At 37.5% G+C, this 19,597-nt stretch overlaps 1 long non-coding RNA gene across 6 annotated transcripts; it reads right to left on the reverse strand.

Annotated features, from left to right (window-relative positions):
- Window positions 1-4,563: 4,563 nt before the first annotated feature.
- Window positions 4,564-19,597, reverse strand: LOC110788833 (uncharacterized). 6 transcript variants are annotated; one of them, XR_008924755.1, is made up of 6 exons: window positions 19,379-19,597; window positions 7,290-7,425; window positions 7,050-7,140; window positions 6,438-6,545; window positions 5,088-5,138; window positions 4,564-5,000 (listed from the first exon to the last, which is right to left on the reverse strand). It is a non-coding gene; the product is annotated as an uncharacterized lncRNA (long non-coding RNA). The 6 variants fall into 6 exon arrangements; XR_002533462.2 differs by having other exon boundaries at window positions 6,438-7,140; XR_008924754.1 differs by having other exon boundaries at window positions 7,050-7,425.

Genomic DNA, 19,597 nt, shown 5'->3' on the forward strand with positions numbered 1-19,597 from the left:
AAAATTTTGAATGGTTTCGTTAATTGTAATCGCACTTAAACCTAATTATTAAAAATCTGAAATTTAAATGTTAATGAACGATTTAAATTTTTGGATTTTATTATTTAAAAGTTTTAATCGCACTTAAACCTAATTATTAAAAATCCAATAAATTTTAATGTTGATTCGTTCGTTCTTAAAAATTTGAATAATGTTAGCCTTTGATTTAATATTTTACGAAATTGGATTGTCGTTGAAGTTTATTAAATCGTTAAAAATCGTTGTTTTTCGAAAATAAAAATCGTAACTTTTTGAAAAATAATATTAATGTAAGTTCGTGAAATTAAATTTATTTTCAATTGAGTTGGTCCGTAGCACGAACCAAAGGCACGAACACGTGTGTGTGGTGGGCGTGTGGCTCGACGAGCCATGCGAGCTACCATGCGCAATCGAGTCGCAGCGATGCGGGCAGCAGCATGCACGCTGTGTGCCGCGCTCTCTGGGCGAGAGGTAAGGGGCGTGTGTTGCGCGCATAGCAGGGCGCAAGCCTTACAATGGTGCAGCGATGCGCTGCGACGAGTCGAGCAAGGCATGCAGGGGCAGCAGCGATGCTACGGGTACGCATGCACTGGCGTGAGATGGCTGCGGGCTATGCTCGCATGCCTCGTAGGCCATGCGATGGCTGCAGGCTATGCTCGTGTGCCTCGTAGGCAACGCAATGCTAATGGGCTGGGCGCAAGCCTAGCCCAAGTAAGCACATGACATTTTTTTTGTTGGGCTTGACTTATTTGCATTAATTTGGGCTAACGGGATATTTAATTTAATATCTTATCTGCTTGGGCTGGGCCGCGAGTTTTAATTTAATATTTCATAATTAATTATCCGGAATAATTATTGGTTTGAGTGGGAGCCACTAAATGAAATTAAAATGAAATAATTATTTTAATTATTTTCGTAGGTCGCATTATTTTAATTAAATTCGATTTTAATTAGAATAAAGTCTAAGGATTACTAATTTGGAAATTGATTAATCTTTTTGGACGCGTTTATGTGAACGTGAATTTTAATTAATTCACGTAAATACTTGCATATTTATATAAGCCATTCGTTTTAGCATACGAATGGGTGAATGCATAGAATATATATTTTATGTAATGCAGGTACTCCAAGTGACTAGTATGGCCATTTAGGATAGTTAAATACGGTCTGCGTACCGTTCTATCTTTGAATGTAAAGTTTTAAATATGGTCTGCGTACCATGGAAATTTTGATGTAATTTATTATTTTGATGAAATTTTGAAGATTCAAGACGATGCCAAGCTAACAAGGAGGTGATGAAGATTGGATGCTTCAAGACAAGATGTTTTGGGTCATACTAGATCACCATTTATTTGTGCAATTTAATATATATATATATATATATATATATATATATATATATATATATATATATATTATGCGTGAATGTATGAATGTATGTATGCTTTGCATGAATAGGTTGTTTCATATGACTCGATTAGATTAAGTTCACTAAATAATCGAACCAACATAGAAACAACTAAGTCCAAAGTAATATTGAGTTTAAAAATTGCCTTCCAAATCAAGCACTTACAAAAATCTAAGGATCTAAGGTAGTAGGTTTACGCTAAAGCGATGTGCTATTTTAGTTGACTTAGGTGGTAAGACGTCCTAAAGGAGCACGTTGATTGTGGTTTCAACTCAAACAACAATGGCATTATGTTGTGACAATGGGATAGATTATGGCATTAATTTATTAACCAAGAGTAATTTGGAGATTACTAGCAATAGGTTTTGCTTACCTAAAATCTTAAACTACTTAAGACATGCTAAAGCTGCTTAAGGATTTAGGACTTTTGGGGTCTTGGAATCGTTTCATTCATTTTGGACCAGGTTTTTGCTTTTGCATGAATGAAATGTTTTGATAGATTTAATGATTGCATGCTTGCTTTTATTTCAAAGTTATTGAAGTTTATGAATGATTATTTATTGCAAATTCTTTTCGATTGTAGTAATCAAATGGCCGCAAACAATAACAATACTTTCAACCTGCGTTCAATTCTCGACAAAGAGAAGTTGAATGGCAACAATTTCCTCGACTGGCAAAGGAACTTACAAATAGTTCTTATGCATGAGGAAAAGGAATATGTCCTTGAGGAAGAGTTACCGGAAGAGGATGGGCCGGAGATAACTCAAGCTGCCCTTAATCGTTGATTCAGGCCAACAGGGATGTCAAATGTGTGATGCTTGCATCCATGAGTTCTGAACTTCAGAAAACGTTCATTAACTCGGATGCTTACCAAATCATCTCGGAGTTGAAGAACATGTTTCAGGACCAAGCCAGAATCGAAAGATTTGAGACTCAGAGGTTGATCCTTGAGACTAAGCTCAAGAAAGGAGAACCAGTGAGCCCACATGTTCTTAAAATGATTGGACTCTTTGAGAACATGAGAGCTCTAGATTCTGACGTCTCAAATGAAATGGCTATTGACATCATTCTCCATTCGCTTCATAATGGATATGATCAGTTCAAGTTGAATTACACCATGAATAGCATGGAGACATCTCTTACTGAGCTTCACGGTATGCTGAAAACCGCTGAAAAGACGCTCAAGCAAGAGAATAAGCATGATATGCTTATGGTACGTAAGGGCAAGAACTTCAAGAAATTAGGCAAGAATAAGGGCAAGAAGGGTAAGGGCAAGGCTGCGCCCTCATCCAAGTCCAACGGCACCAGTTGTAACACCCCGACAATTCTCTCTTTTCTAAAATAACCTTTTAATATAAAACGTAGAGAATTATCAGGGCATTATCGCCCGTGTGAAAACGTAACGGCTTATTCAGAATTTTGCAGCGGAAAACATAAAACTAACTTTAGGTTTATAAATAATCGATTACAGGTTCAGTCCCAAAAATCAACCAACGAAAATAAGGAAATATAAATAGTATGACAAGTTTAAGGTCCAATTAAACAAACCCAATTCAACTTAGCAAATCAAAACTAAATACAAGCTCTCTATTCCCGATCCCAATGATGCAACATCTTCAAACCTGCAGATGGACAATGCTTATTGATCCTTAGAGACTGCTCACCAAAGATTGGGTCATCACAGGATCAATAAGGCATAGCCATGATCAACATGCACAAGCAAAAGCACGTAATCAGCAAAGCTGAGTACTACATACTAAATCAATAATAATCCTAACATGATTCTATTAAACGAACAACCCTAACATGATACTAATGAACACAAACAAGGGCAGACAAAACATGATAGTTTGACGACCATACTTGACCAGACTAGACTAGGCTAGACTTTTAGCAATAATATTATTTTAGTTGAAATAGACAATGGACCGAGTTGACCGTCCGACAGTCTTCACTAAGGAAGACGAGGTACGGGCGCGACTCCGTAACCTCAGAGACCTGCGATATCGAGGAACATTTGAATAAAAATAGGACACGGTGATCAATCCGGTCCGAGATAAAGGCCATGGGCTACCACCATGAACCCCAACTCCTGTTTGTCCGTCACTTTAGACGTGCACAGTCTAAAGCTATTGCTACTCAGTTTCACTTTACATGATTTACAAATTGAAACCCTGTTATGACTCAACAATCACATAAGGCATACAATCCACATTTATTCACAACTGTTTTTATCTTGGAATTAAGTAAGTGATCACAAAGGCATCAATCAAGACTCATTCCAATTTACCCAACCTTTCCTTTAACCATGATCAACCCTGTATATGGGTATAAAGTTTCAACTTACTAAACAAGGTCCTCGGCCCTCATAAAGTAGTGAAAAGCTAAAAGGGAACAACAATCAACCGATCTGAATCAATATATACAAAGTAATCTAGTGTTCCCAACCAAACATGTTTGCATCAATCATCCATACTAACATGTTATAATTCTCATAATGCAATAGGTTCAATATGTCCGTCCAACAATATTAAACATCAATTTCAACATAACCAACACTACTAGAAAAAGGACATTTAACGACGAACAATTTTGTCGTTAAAAGCCTCAATTTTCGTCGTTAAAACCTTTAACGACGGTCATGATGTTCGTTGTAACAGGTTCCGTCGTTATTGGCTTTAACGACGATGTTCGTCGTTAATAATTAACATTTATTAACGACGAATTAATGTTTCGTCGTTAAGCATTGACGACGGATTATCAGTTCGTCGTTAACAATTAACGACGGATTACTTTTTCGTCGTTAACAAATAACGACGAAATCATAATTCGTCGTTAATCATTGACGACGAAACAATAATCCGTCGTTAATTGTTAACGACGAACTGATAATCCGTCGTTAATGCTTAACGACGAAACATTAATTCGTCGTTAAATACTTATTCACGATGATCAATTAAGAAATAACGACCAACAAATCCCTTGTAAAATGTCCTTCTCAACGGTCAAAATTTTGAATTTTGGCAATAACGACCAACTATTTTGTCGTTAATATTGCAATCATAATACTAAATTTGCGCTTTTCGAAGCACCTGCATTTTTTTCCCTGTGAAACAATGTAGAAAACTATCAATCAATTAAAACAAATGAAAATTTCATTACTCAAAAGATTTTTGACAATAGAATTTCAAGTTATGTGAAATCAAAAATCACATCCCCTAGCTTGTCTTTAAATTCTAAAAAAGCTAAAAAGATAAGTAATTCTTGTTCAATCGAAAAGAACAAATAAAATCTAACTAATTGAAGTGTTCTCTCTTGGAGTGCCATCCCTTGAAAAGCGTTGTAAGAACACTTCTTTAAATGCTTCAAGCTCATTAAGCTCATCTTCAACTGAACTCATGCGACTCTTAAGTGCATTGTTTTCTTCTTGTACCGTATCCACATGATTGGTAAGAGCATGATTTTGATTCAACTTAGATTGAAGTTCTACCCTCTGGTCCTGATATTTCTTTTAATTGTTATTCCTCCTCCAAAACCCAATAACGAGACTTTGACTTAAACACTTTTTGTGCTCCTTATATAAAGAAGAAAAAAAGTTAAATATCATGGCATGGGAAAGTAAAAAATAAAACCAAAAAATATATAAATGAAGAAAAAGTACCTGTACATGGGAAAGTGTTTGTTCTTCTTCTGTTGTTTTCTGAATTTCCTCCTACAACATATATAACGATCTCAATTAGTATCATACACGGGTAGCTCTAATTAAGGCCAATTAGTATCATACACGGGTGGCTCTAATTAAGGCCAAGAGTCAAAGTTCTAATCTTCTAGTTAAGTTTCAAGATCCAACAATATTCTGTTTTGACAGATTCTATTTTGACAATTTGTAAGAACATAATCTGAACCAGTTCCCTTTCTGCGGAACACAATCCGGTCCTCTCTAGAGAGAAAATTAAAGGACCAACGTAGGAGATGAACAACCTAGGGATCAACTATTATAAGCATGTTCGAATGAAGTATGCAAAACAAGCAGAACTCAGAATCTAAAAGAACACTATCCTGCATCATAGCACTTGATAAAAATCCCGCAATTTTCCCTTTGAAATGTTGCAGCTTCCATAATTATTTACCCCCTAGAACAAGCGCTCAGATTACAGACACCTGAACATTTAAGCCTATCGGGCTCTTCTAAATAAAACTATCTACAACTCATTTTCTCATTCTTATTCCCAAATGTTAAAAGCTTGATAAAATTTCATTCTCCATCTCGTTAACCCTACTCCTTTCTCCCCTACTTTCTACGTCTCTATGGAACTCATCTTTCTCGCATCCAGCAGAAACTTTTCAAATCTCATTTTACGAAAATCAACGGAACAACAAACTATGAACAAATTCAACTATCAGCCATTACCACCAACAATTTTCCATCATCTACAAGACTATGTTCACTACAAATTCTCACAATGCAGACTACATAAATGTTTTTAAATACTACAAACTGAAAAATATAGAATAAATTTAAATGATGTCACACCAACGATCCATAGTACGAAAAAAGGAAAGAGAAACAGTGAAAATTTAAACACCACGGTTTCATCAGGTTCAAGATCAATCAGTCAACTGATACCAATGAAAAAGTTTAGGCTCATGAAGAATTACATGTGTTAGATGGTCTATCACAAAATAGTAAGGATTACAAAATGATTATATTATCATACTTGCTTTGCAGGGAATTGAAAAATATACTTCTCTGTTGACTTTTTCATCTAACAATGATCAATAATGAAACTTGTGTTAATAGAAGATCAGGGTGCAAGATAAGATAAAAGGATAAGAAATTAAGCAACAATACTACGAAAGGAAATTCTTACCGGCTAGTGTGTTTAGATTTTAATTAGGAGTCTGTGTATTCTTCTATAATAAATAAAATGATAACTGCCTAATGCTAATACATAATCAGATGTATTACAAATGTCAACAAGTTTAAATTAGGATTGTAACTTAAACTTACCTCGGCAGCCTCTTCAATGGATGAAAGGTAGTGATACGAACAACGAATCAATGCATATATCACGAGTGCATGTGACTTAGGCTACTCATTCGGATTTTGGTTTGTCTCCTACATCAATTGCATGTCTTCATAAGGTAATTAATAAATGTCATCCAACTCATAGAAGTAGCCAATAATCAAGTGAAGCTAGAAACAAGATCAAATTCTCAATAAGCTAAGCTTAACATTCATTAACATGATAACCTGCCTAACAACTATATCATTCTAAATCATCAAAACTGTGTACAACAAGTTAAGGCAACTTACTTATGAGCTTAAAAAACCAACAAACTCAGTACAATTGTTATCAAAAGCTTTGTTATCAGGACTCCAAAAGTTTCTGAGTTTGCCTAGCTCAAAAAATACGGGCTAATAATATCGCCTCACTTGACCAGCATCCATACCCAACAGTACAATGTTGATTGCAACTGTATAAAATGGTGCCAAACAACATACTTGCATGCACGAAAACCTCCCAGGCTCTAGTACCCCCCCTCACAATCTTTCAGCACCGCAGCCACGTATATAATCACATCTAGAGAAGGAAACTTGATTAAAAGAAACACGTCTTACTGCAAGTTCGTGAATATTTGGAAGTAGTAAGATTAAAAGATTAACCAATATACAAGCCCCCTGCTGCATGCTGCATACCATTCTGGTAAAGCTGCAACATTTCGCAACAAAAAACAAGGTTCCACATTATTATGAAGAGGAATAAGCAGCCAAATCATCTAGAACCAGAAAACAAAAGTGAACAATAACATGTGTCTGCTTGCAATGTTCTTGTACTTTTTATCAAAACTAAGATCTAACCAATGAGAAAAAGTTGTAGATGGTTTAGTAGAATGGAATCCGAATCCAATAATACTCCTCAGCATAAACAAATCAGACTCTGGATAACAGATCCATGGTTGTTTCACATAACAGCTACAAGTCTTCGGACTATTTCCTAAAAAGGAAAAAGAAAAATGATGTTTGTTAGTCTACAGAGAAACAAATGCTAACTAAATCAATTTGAAAACAAGTGCTTATGATACTACCAAGGAACAAATTACTATGCACTATAAGATCTAATTTGTATCAGTAACTACCATATAAAAGTACTAGTGAGCATATCTGTTAGGTTATGATACATATGACATTACATAGATCATGCGGAAACAACCATTAACCCAGGACAACATATTATTTACACATAATCATATAGCATAATTTAGATGCATACTCTTTGTTGCGTGCCCTCCCTAGCTGCGCCCGAACCGAACAAGAACAAGTCTTTAGGACTCCAAGTGTCGTCCCTCCGTAGATAGTCCACAGCACGTCCGGATCCGCCTTAAGATTGACCAACTAGAATCGCCCTTAAGGTACTAGAAAATTTCGGCACTTTTATGAGCAAGATGTGTGTTTTAATTTTCTCTCAAAAAACTCACTTTTGAATACTTTTAAACTTGTTATAAATTGTGAGCCCTAGCCTCATATTTATAGGGGTATGGAAAGGGAATCGAAATCCTATTCAGATACAAATTAATTAAACCTAGAATCCTACAAGAACTCTAATTTAATTAATTTATCAAATAGAATTAGGAATTTAATCATTAACCGAACTCTGCATGTTTTAGGAAACGTGCACGAACACAAACACTTGCACACACACGCACGGCAGCCACGATGGGCCCCCATGCGTGCGCGCGAGCAGCAGCCCACGCAGCGCCCGCGCGCGCTGCGCGCTGCGCGTGCTGTGCGCGCTGTGCGCGCTGCGCAGCCTGCTGGGCCTGGCCTTGCGCTGGGCCTGGCGTGGCTGTTTGTGCGGCGCGCTTGGCTTGCTGGGCGATGGCCTGGCTTCGTGCTGGGCCTCGTCCGGCAGGCCTCGTCCGATGCTTATTCGTACGATGCGCTTCCGATTAAATTTTCCGATTCCGGAATTCATTTCCGATACGAAAAATATTTAATATTTCCGATTCCGGAATTAATTTCCGTTTCGAACAAATATTTAATATTTCCGTTTCCGGAATTATTTTCCGATTCCGGTAATATTTCCGATTCTGACAATATTTCCGTTTCCGGCAATATTTCCGATTCTGGCAATATTTCCATTTCCGATAATATTTTCCGATACGTACCATGTTTCCGTTTCCGGCAACATCTACGACTTGGATAATATTTATATTTCCGATACGATCCATATTTCCGTTTCCGGCAATATCATCGTTTCCGGAGTATTCATTTCTTGCCTGTGACGATCTTAGCTCCCACTGAAACCAAGATCCGTCGGTTCCGAATATTCATAGATGGAGTATTTAATGCCATTAAATACTTGATCCGTTTACGTACTATTTGTGTGACCCTACGGGTTCAGTCAAGAGTAAGCTGTGGATTAATATCATTAATTCCACTTGAACTGAAGCGGCCTCTAGCTAGGCATTCAGCTCACTTGATCTCACTGAATTATTAACTTGTTAATTAATACTGAACCGCATTTATTAGACTTAACATAGAATGCATACTTGGACCAAGGGCATTATTTCCTTCAGTCTCCCACTTGTCCTTAGGGACAAGTGTGCATTTCCTAATTCCTTTGTCGCTCGATGCTTGCTCTTGAACATAAGGTAAGAGTTGTCATCCTTATTACGTCCAGAGGTGTTCCTCGGTTTCAGAGTTCAACTGATCAAATAAACAGATAATCATAGCCTATGATTCATCCGAGCACGGCCATGCATTTCACAGTTTCTAGCTCTCCGAGTGGCCTTGTACAACTTTTAAGCATCTCATCCCGATTTATGGGAGGACAATCCCAATCTTGCGATCTTGAGATTAGACTTCGTTTGATAGGTGATTACCTGAGCGTTGCCTTTATAGCCTCCTTTTACGGTGCGACGGTTGGTCAACGTCAAAGCAACCAGTTCTCAAACAAGTAATCTCAAATCACTCAGGTATTGAGGATTTAGTGTCTAATAATTTAATGAAATTTACTCATGACAGATTTTCATCTCTTACAGTAAAGTTTCATAGGTCTTGTCCGATACTAGTCTTCCCAAAGTAAGTATCTATGCAAATGATTATGACATTGCCATGTCCACATAGTTCAAGAAACAGAACTACTAGTCATCTTGCATTCTAATCGTCTAACGTTTTCTATGCGTCCAATTTTATAGAAAACTCCGATTAGGGACCATTTTCAACCTTTGACATTCAAGTTCACTTGATAGACATTTCTTAGTCACAGGACTGGTCCTGACAGTCTATCTTGAATATATCGTCAAATTGAAGGGACTCATCATTTAATAAACCATAAATTAAATGGAAAAATGAATTCATTTCATTTATTGTGAATGATTAACCAATAATGTTTTACAAAGATTTAAACTCTAAAACTTTAAAACATTAAACAGAGACATCAAAGCCATTCTCCAATATGCTTGATTCCCATAGCTGCAGTGTGCGAGTTGTGCTTCGCCTGCGGCAGAGGTTTAGTTAATGGATCTGATATGTTGTCATCAGTTCCAATTTTGCTTATCTCGACTTCTTTTCTTTCAACGAACTCTCGTAGAAGGTGAAATCTACGAAGTACATGCTTGACTCTCTGGTGGTGTCTAGGCTCTTTTGCCTGTGCAATAGCTCCGTTATTATCACAATACAGGGCTATTGGTCCTTTAATGGAGGGGACTACACCAAGTTCTCCTATGAACTTCCTTAGCCATATAGCTTCCTTTGCTGCTTCATGTGCAGCAATGTACTCCGCTTCAGTTGTAGAATCCGCAATGGTGCTTTGCTTAGCACTTTTCCAGCTTACTGCTCCTCCGTTGAGGCAGAAGACAAACCCAGACTGTGATCTAAAATCATCTTTGTCGGTTTGGAAACTTGCGTCCGTATAGCCTTTAACAATTAATTCATCATCTCCACCATAGACCAGGAAGTCATCTTTGTGCCTTTTCAGGTACTTCAGAATGTTCTTGGCAGCAGTCCAATGCGCCTCTCCTGGGTCTGACTGGTATCTGCTCGTAGCACTGAGTGCGTACGCAACATCCGGGCGTGTACATATCATAGCATACATTATTGAACCAATCAATGATGCATATGGAATCCCATTCATTCGTCTACGCTCATCAAGTGTTTTTGGGCACTGAGTCTTGCTTAGAGTCATTCCATGAGACATGGGTAGGTAGCCTCGCTTGGAGTCCGCCATCTTGAACCTATCAAGCACCTTATTGATATAAGTGCTTTGACTAAGTCCAATCATCTTTTTAGATCTATCTCTGTAAATCTTGATGCCCAATATGTACTGTGCTTCTCCTAGATCCTTCATCGAAAAACATTTCCCAAGCCAAATCTTGACAGAGTTCAACATAGGAATGTCATTTCCGATAAGCAATATGTCGTCGACATATAATACTAGGAAAGCAATTTTGCTCCCACTGACCTTCTTGTATACACAAGATTCGTCCGCGTTCTTGATGAAACCAAAGTCACTGACTGCTTCATCAAAACGTATATTCCAGCTCCTGGATGCCTGCTTCAATCCGTAGATTGACTTCTTTAGCTTGCATACCTTTTTAGCATTCTTTGGATCCTCAAAACCTTCAGGCTGTGTCATAAACACAGTTTCTGTTAAAACGCCGTTTAAGAAAGCAGTTTTGACATCCATCTGCCATATTTCGTAATCGTAATATGCAGCGATTGCTAACATTATTCGAATAGACTTTAGCATTGCAACTGGTGAAAAGGTTTCATCGTAATCCACACCGTGGACTTGCCTGTAACCTTTTGCGACCAATCTAGCTTTGAAAACTTCAAGTTTCCCATCCTTGTCCTTTTTCAGTTTGAAAACCCATTTGCTTCCAATGGCTTGGTAGCCATCTGGCAAATCGACCAAATCCCATACTTGGTTTTCAGACATGGAGTCTAATTCAGATTGCATGGCTTCTTGCCATTGCTTGGAGCTAGGGCTCGTCATAGCTTGTTTGTAAGTCGCAGGTTCATCACTTTCAAGTAATAGAACGTCATAGCTCTCGTTCGTCAAAATACCTAAGTACCTTTCCGGTTGAGATCTATATCTTTGCGATCTACGCGGGGTAACATTACTAGATTGACCATGATTCTCACCAGATTCTTCTAAAGATCTCTGAGTTTCATCCTGAATGTCATCTTGAGCATTCTCTAGAGTTTGTTGTTCGACTCGAATTTCTTCGAGGTCTACTTTTCTCCCACTTGTCATTTTGGAAATGTGATCCTTCTCCAAAAAGACACCATCTCGAGCAACAAACACTTTGTTCTCAGATGTATTGTAGAAGTAATACCCCTTTGTTTCCTTTGGATAGCCCACAAGGATACATTTGTCAGATTTTGGATGAAGTTTGTCTGAAATTAATCGTTTGACGTATACTTCACATCCCCAAATCTTAAGAAAAGACACATTTGGAGGCTTTCCAAACCATAATTCGTATGGAGTCTTTTCGACAGCTTTAGACGGAGCTCTATTTATAGTGAGTGCAGCTGTATTTAGTGCATGTCCCCAAAATTCTAATGGAAGTTCAGCCTGACCCATCATTGACCTGACCATGTCTAGCAAGGTTCTGTTCCTCCGTTCTGACACACCGTTCCATTGTGGTGTTCCAGGAGGAGTTAATTCTGATAGAATTCCACATTCTTTCAGATGGTCATCAAATTCATAGCTCAGATATTCACCGCCTCTATCAGACCGCAGTGCCTTAATCTTCTTGCCTAATTGATTCTCTACTTCACTCTGAAATTCCTTGAATTTGTCAAAGGATTCAGACTTATGCTTCATTAGGTAGACATAACCATACCTACTGAAGTCATCAGTGAAAGTGATAAAGTAGCTGAAACCACCTCTAGCATTTGTACTCATTGGTCCACATACATCTGTATGGATTAAACCCAATAGTTCATTTGCTCTTTCTCCAACTTTAGAGAAAGGTTGCTTTGTCATTTTGCCAAGTAAACATGATTCGCATTTACCATAATTCTCTAAGTCAAATGGTTCTAGAATTCCTTCCCTTTGAAGTCTTTCTAAGCGTTTCAAGTTTATATGGCCTAATCGACAATGCCACAGATAGGTGAGATCTGAATCATCCTTTTTGGCCTTTTTGGTATTTATGTTATATACTTGTTTGTCGTGATCTAATAAATAAAGTCCATTGACTAATCTAGCAGATCCATAAAACATCTCTTTAAAATAAAATGAACAACTATTGTCTTTTATTATAAAGGAAAATCCCTTAGCATCTAAGCAAGAAACTGAAATGATGTTTTTAGTAAGACTTGGAACATGGAAACATTCTTCCAGTTCCAAAACTAGCCCGGAGGGCAACGACAAATAGTAAGTTCCTACGGCTAATGCAGCAATCCGTGCTCCATTTCCCACTCGTAGGTCGACTTCACCCTTGCTTAACTTTCTACTTCTTCTTAGTCCCTGTGGATTGGAACATAAGTGTGAGCCACAACCTGTATCTAATACCCAAGAAGTTGAATTAGCAAGTATACAGTCTATAACGAAAATACCTGAAGATGGAACGACTGTTCCGTTCTTCTGATCTTCCTTTAGCTTTGGACATTCTCTTTTGTAATGGCCTATTCCATCACAATAAAGACAGCTTGATGTGGACTTGTCCTGCTTTGATTTAGCATTGCCCTTGGACTTTCCACCTTTCTTGAATGGTCTCTTTCTAGCCTTGAGTAAATCTTTGGCTTCACAGTCCAGTACTATTTCAGCCTTTCTGACAAGGTGAATAAATTCTGCAACTGTTTCTTCTCTTGGTTCACTTAGGTATAGTTGCTTGAAGCGACCAAACCCACTGTGTAGTGAATTGAGCAAGACAGAGACTGCCATCCTTTCGCTTATTGGTGTTCCTAGTAGACTTAAAAAAAATAGGCGATCAAAATATGAACACATAAGATCCACATGGAACCTCAGTGGGACGCCTACCCTCTGTTTAGTGCGAAGGAGCTGAACATGTGTTTCTTGGACCTCCATCCTATAACACCTGTTGGGAGAACTAACCTTTAGACCAGACATTGATTCAATCAACTCATGGACGTTCAGGTCCCTGTCCTCCGTACTTCCACGACAGATATCCCTCAGATTCTTGATGAGCGTAAAAGGTTCATAGGCTACAAACCTTTTAGCCCAATCATCAGGGATATTGTTCAGCATGAGACTCATAACCTTTTTGAGATCCGCATCCCAGGCATAAAATCTCTCAGGGGTCATGTCTCTGGCATAGTAGCTTGGCATGGGATGTGACAGTACATACTCAAGTCCATTGAGTTTGACTATTTCAACTAGCTTAGCTTCCCATTCAAGAAAATTTGTCAGGTTCAGCTTGACCATAAGCTCAGAACCCATGATGATGTTTTAATTGTTGTTTGCCATATTAAAACTACAATTGAAAAGAGTAAACAAATAAATAACCATTCACAGTTTCTCTTAATAAACTTAAATTCTAGCATACATGCATAATTCAATGTTTATTAAGCATTTTATTCAAGTTATGTGTTCCGGCAGGTGTGAATAAAATGATTCCAAGATCCTAAAATCATTGAAGAACTAAGCACAGTTTGTCGACTTAATCCTAGAACATCTTAGGTAAGCAAAAGCCTTTTGCTAATAGTCTAGAAACTATTCTTGGTTGATAGGTACGTCTAAGAACTTATTAGGTAAACCTATCGAATTTGCCACGACATAAAAGGACTCCTTACTTATATCGTTGAGTTTCACCAAAACTAACATGTACTCACAATTATTTGTGTACCTTGCCCCTTTAGGACCAATAAATAACACCTCGCTGAGCGAAAACTATTACTAGATTGATGTAAAGGATATCCAAGCAAGTGTATATTTTGGCATGGCACCTTTTAACTCAATTTTTAAGTTTGGAACTTAAGGCTCTTACTATGTTGGTTAGATTTTAAGTGAACTAAAATCCTTAATCATGCAACATAATCAAGCTTTTGATCTCATGCATTTTAAGACATATTTAAAACAATAAATAACTTAAAACATGCATAAGATAAATGTGATCTAGTATGGCCCGACTTCATCTTGAAGCTTTGACTTCAAAGTCCGTCTTGAAAATCTCCGTGGGAGGCACCATTTTCTTCAAATAGGATAAGTTATAACTAATTACAACTATTTGATGGTACGCAGACCATATTTGAATTGAAAAATAACTTTGGTACTTTAGACCAATTACATTCAAATTAATGGTACGCAGACCATATTTTCTATCCTATTTGGGCCATACTAGTCACTTCATAACCTGCAAAACAGTACATATACAATATATATATACCATTCACCCATTCATTATCATGAATGGCCCACATAGCTGGTTAGTAAAACACATTATGCATCATGTAAACATTTGCAGCAATTAATCAAGGGCACCAATAATCTACCAATTATTCAGTCCTTATTAATTCTAATCAAGTTGTTTTAACCTTAAGGATTTGTAGACCTAATCAAGAGTTTATGACTAAAAAGCGCTCCCACTTAAACCAACAAATTTATATGCTTTACTAATTTTAAACATAAAAATGTATTTCTAGTCCAACCGGAAACATACAAATTTAATTAAAATTTAAAGCTCATATCAATTTATAGTTGAATCCAAAAGTTTAATTTAATTTCAGTCGTATTTAAATTAATTCATGATTTTAATTTTAGTAAAATAATTAGAATAAATAAAATTTATTATAATTACAATATTCAAAATTAAAATCCAAGAAAATAATTTAAATTATTAATTTTAAAATTAATTAAAATTACGTGAACTGAAATTTTCAAGTTAAACATTCAAAACGATCTTTAATCGTAACGCAAACACCCTACGCGTTGCACGCCCATGGGCCGCACGCACACAGCCATTGCTGGCCATGTGCGCGCAGCCCATGCGCTCGTCGCATAGCTGCTGCATCCCCATCGCAAGCCTCCGCACGCATTGGTGCTCGCTGCGCGCGCCAGCGTTCATCGCACGCGAGCTATTGCTCGCAGTGCGCGCGCGACATCGCTCGCTGGGCGCGCGACATCGCTCGCTGGGCGCGCGAGCCATCGCTCGCTGGGCGCGCGACATCGCTCGCTGGGCGGGCGACATCGCTCGCTGTGCGCGCGAGCAATGCTGGGCGCAGCGCTCGTGGCACGCGAGCTTGCGCTCGCTGCGCGCGAGGCTGCGCGCTCTTGTGCGAGGCAGCGCGCGTTGTGGCGCAGCTCGCTTGCTGCCCACACGCGACTGCCTTGGCTCGCCCTTCGCCCATGCCCATTCGTCCATTGCTCGTGGCACACGACACAAGGCAGGGCTGCTGCCTTGTGCTCGTGCACTACGCCCTTGCTCATTGCATTCGTGCCGCACGGGCGACGAGCTCCCTTGCTCGTCGTCGCATGCCCGCATTATACAACACCCCTTAAGGGTAACACGAAGCGTCCATTGCTTCGTGCGTGCAAGTTTTATGAACGAATCGCATAAAAATTTAAAATTTATATTTAAAATTAATGACAAATTAATAAATAATATTAATTTCATAATTTTAGGGCGAAAAATCGAAAATTTATTATCCAATTGATTTCCGATTGTTATGGATTCAAGTCTAGGTCATAAAAATTTAAAATTTATCATAAATTTACAATTTTTATGGTGGTTTTTAATCATAGGTTTCTAATTAAATTACAATTAATTATGAAAATAAAATTAATTCTAAATTATTCTAATTTTCAACAAATTAATCATAATTACAAATTAGATTGCATAATTAACAAGACTAGGCATTCAAACTTGTTAAACATATGCAGTAGGTCAATCAAAAATTCAAGATTTATCAACAAGAATCGCAAATATTTAATTTAACATCTTAAATTTACGAAATTTTGCATTCGAAAAACTAAAACCTTCGAAAAGTCATAGTTAGGCTTCGAATTTGAGAATTCTGGGTTCGGCAGAAAAATACTCTTTTTGTCAAAATTTTAGAATGCATTTTACATGCGGAATTGACACAAAAATCACTCAATTCGGATGAGTAACGAAGAAACTGCCGAAAAACTGCGTACGTATAATTAAATAAACGCAATTTGCAATTAATTAACAATTACGAAAATTAATCACCCCTTTTAATTCTTGCAAATTTGTAATATTTAACCATGTTCATGCAATTTAGATTATGAAAATAATAAGGGGCTCGTGATACCACTGTTAGGTTATGATACATATGACATTACATAGATCATGCGGAAACAACCATTAACCCAGGACAACATATTATTTACACATAATCATATAGCATAATTTAGATGCATACTCTTTGTTGCGTGCCCTCCCTAGCTGCGCCCGAACCGAACAAGAACAAGTCTTTAGGACTCCAAGTGTCGTCCCTCCGTAGATAGTCCACAGCACGTCCGGATCCGCCTTAAGATTGACCAACTAGAATCGCCCTTAAGGTACTAGAAAATTTCGGCACTTTTATGAGCAAGATGTGTGTTTTAATTTTCTCTCAAAAAACTCACTTTTGAATACTTTTAAACTTGTTATAAATTGTGAGCCCTAGCCTCATATTTATAGGGGTATGGAAAGGGAATCGAAATCCTATTCAGATACAAATTAATTAAACCTAGAATCCTACAAGAACTCTAATTTAATTAATTTATCAAATAGAATTAGGAATTTAATCATTAACCGAACTCTGCATGTTTTAGGAAACGTGCACGAACACAAACACTTGCACACACACGCACGGCAGCCACGATGGGCCCCCATGCGTGCGCGCGAGCAGCAGCCCACGCAGCGCCCGCGCGCGCTGCGCGCTGCGCAGCCTGCTGGGCCTGGCCTTGCGCTGGGCCTGGCGTGGCTGTTTGTGCGGCGCGCTTGGCTTGCTGGGCGATGGCCTGGCTTCGTGCTGGGCCTCGTCCGGCAGGCCTCGTCCGATGCTTATTCGTACGATGCGCTTCCGATTAAATTTTCCGATTCCGGAATTCATTTCCGATACGAACAATATTTAATATTTCCGATTCCGGAATTAATTTCCGTTTCGAACAAATATTTAATATTTCCGTTTCCGGAATTATTTTCCGATTCCGGTAATATTTCCGATTCTGACAATATTTCCATTTCCGGCAATATTTCCGATTCTGGCAATATTTCCATTTCCGATAATATTTTCCGATACGTACCATGTTTCCGTTTCCGGCAACATCTACGACTTGGATAATATTTATATTTCCGATACGATCCATATTTCCGTTTCCGGCAATATCATCGTTTCCGGAGTATTCATTTCTTGCCTGTGACGATCTTAGCTCCCACTGAAACCAAGATCCGTCGGTTCCGAATATTCATAGATGGAGTATTTAATGCCATTAAATACTTGATCCGTTTACGTACTATTTGTGTGACCCTACGGGTTCAGTCAAGAGTAAGCTGTGGATTAATATCATTAATTCCACTTGAACTGAAGCGGCCTCTAGCTAGGCATTCAGCTCACTTGATCTCACTGAATTATTAACTTGTTAATTAATACTGAACCGCATTTATTAGACTTAACATAGAATGCATACTTGGACCAAGGGCATTATTTCCTTCAATATCAAGGTTCTTCCTCTAAATTGTATCAGTGACTCATATCACATAAATATCACAGACAGCATACTAGTGAGCGAAAGAAGTATCATCCAAAGCAAGCAGTAAAACAATAGCAAATGAAGAGAACTTGAAACTCCTTGTTCTACACAAGCATAGGAAAAAGAAAAAAAAAGATTACCTGGCATATCAAGGTTAAGTTATCAATTGTTGCTCTACTGTTACATGTTGCTAAAGCTTCAAATATCATACCAATTCTTTCCTTGTAAAAAAATATCAAATACAGGAAAAACAGAAGAAATTACTTTAGAGGTTCTCCAATGGATTGAACCAGCTACAATTTCCAGTTCACAATATGACACTTATTCAGATGTAAAGACATTTTAACCTTTTATCTAATATAAAGCCAAAAGCTTAAATAAGAAACAAACAATGAAAAATGTAAGAATGGAAAAATATGGAGAAATATGGAGAAATGCAAGCTTTAAACAGATCAAAAGCTACGCAATGTGCAACTTCTATAGCACAGGAAAACAAATTCAAACTTTTCAATCATGCATTCACACGTCTTCTCTCACCAATCAACGAATCATTATTCAATTTTTTCTTTATTGTATTAAACGTTAAAGGACAATTGAGATGAAATTGTTAACGGAGACTAACAAGCTTTACAGTAAAACTTCAATAACTTTGAGCTTAGTTCATTTGATAAACAAGCTGAATTATCACGCTCAAGTTTACAACTACAACGAATCATATTCAAGGGGTTTAGTTTGAATTTTTCCACAACTGCATATCTTCCATAAGCATCATTGGAAAAGGAATTTGGAGGGGAATTTCGGTCCAAATTCGATCAATCTTTTCAAATTGCAATGCAAAGAAATAAAAATAGTTAATATGAGATTATTTTAAAAAAAGAAATTCGATTCTACCTTTGCATTGAGCAGAGAATCCTAATTTCATCCCAGTTAAACGCAGGATTACGACTTTTACAAACTTCTATTGGCATCTTGCACTACACACGATTATAACATGTATTCAAAAACTGATTGTTTCATTCATAAGACCAAAAAGGGGGAAACTTAACAAGAAATCAAAAATCCATAAAGATCAAGCAATATTCAATAATTAACAACACAAAACAATAGAAATTAGATAACCAATCTGATAAAAAAAATCACCTGTTTTCTCCTTAATTTTAATAAACAAAACAATTTCATACCGCAATAACAACTAAATAAGGATTCGAATTAACTATTAGCTCAATTCATAACAACTAACGCTTGGAATTATTGTATAAACCTAAGAAAATAAAGAACTTACCAGAATACGATTGTTAGGATTCAAGAATTTGACAGGTTGATTTGAACCCCAACTACATCAATCAATTAAATCAAGAGGATAAATCGAGCCATATATTCGATCCCATTAAGAAGTAATATATCACTTGAAATAGAAAATTTATATGAGAATATGAATTTGAGAATCACAATTGGAGGCGAAGGGTTTTAGGTTGGAGGGTTTTAGGTTGGAGGCGAAGGA

Source organism: Spinacia oleracea, chromosome 6 (assembly GCF_020520425.1).
Source record: "Spinacia oleracea cultivar Varoflay chromosome 6, BTI_SOV_V1, whole genome shotgun sequence".
Taxonomy (NCBI): Eukaryota; Viridiplantae; Streptophyta; class Magnoliopsida; order Caryophyllales; family Amaranthaceae; genus Spinacia; species Spinacia oleracea.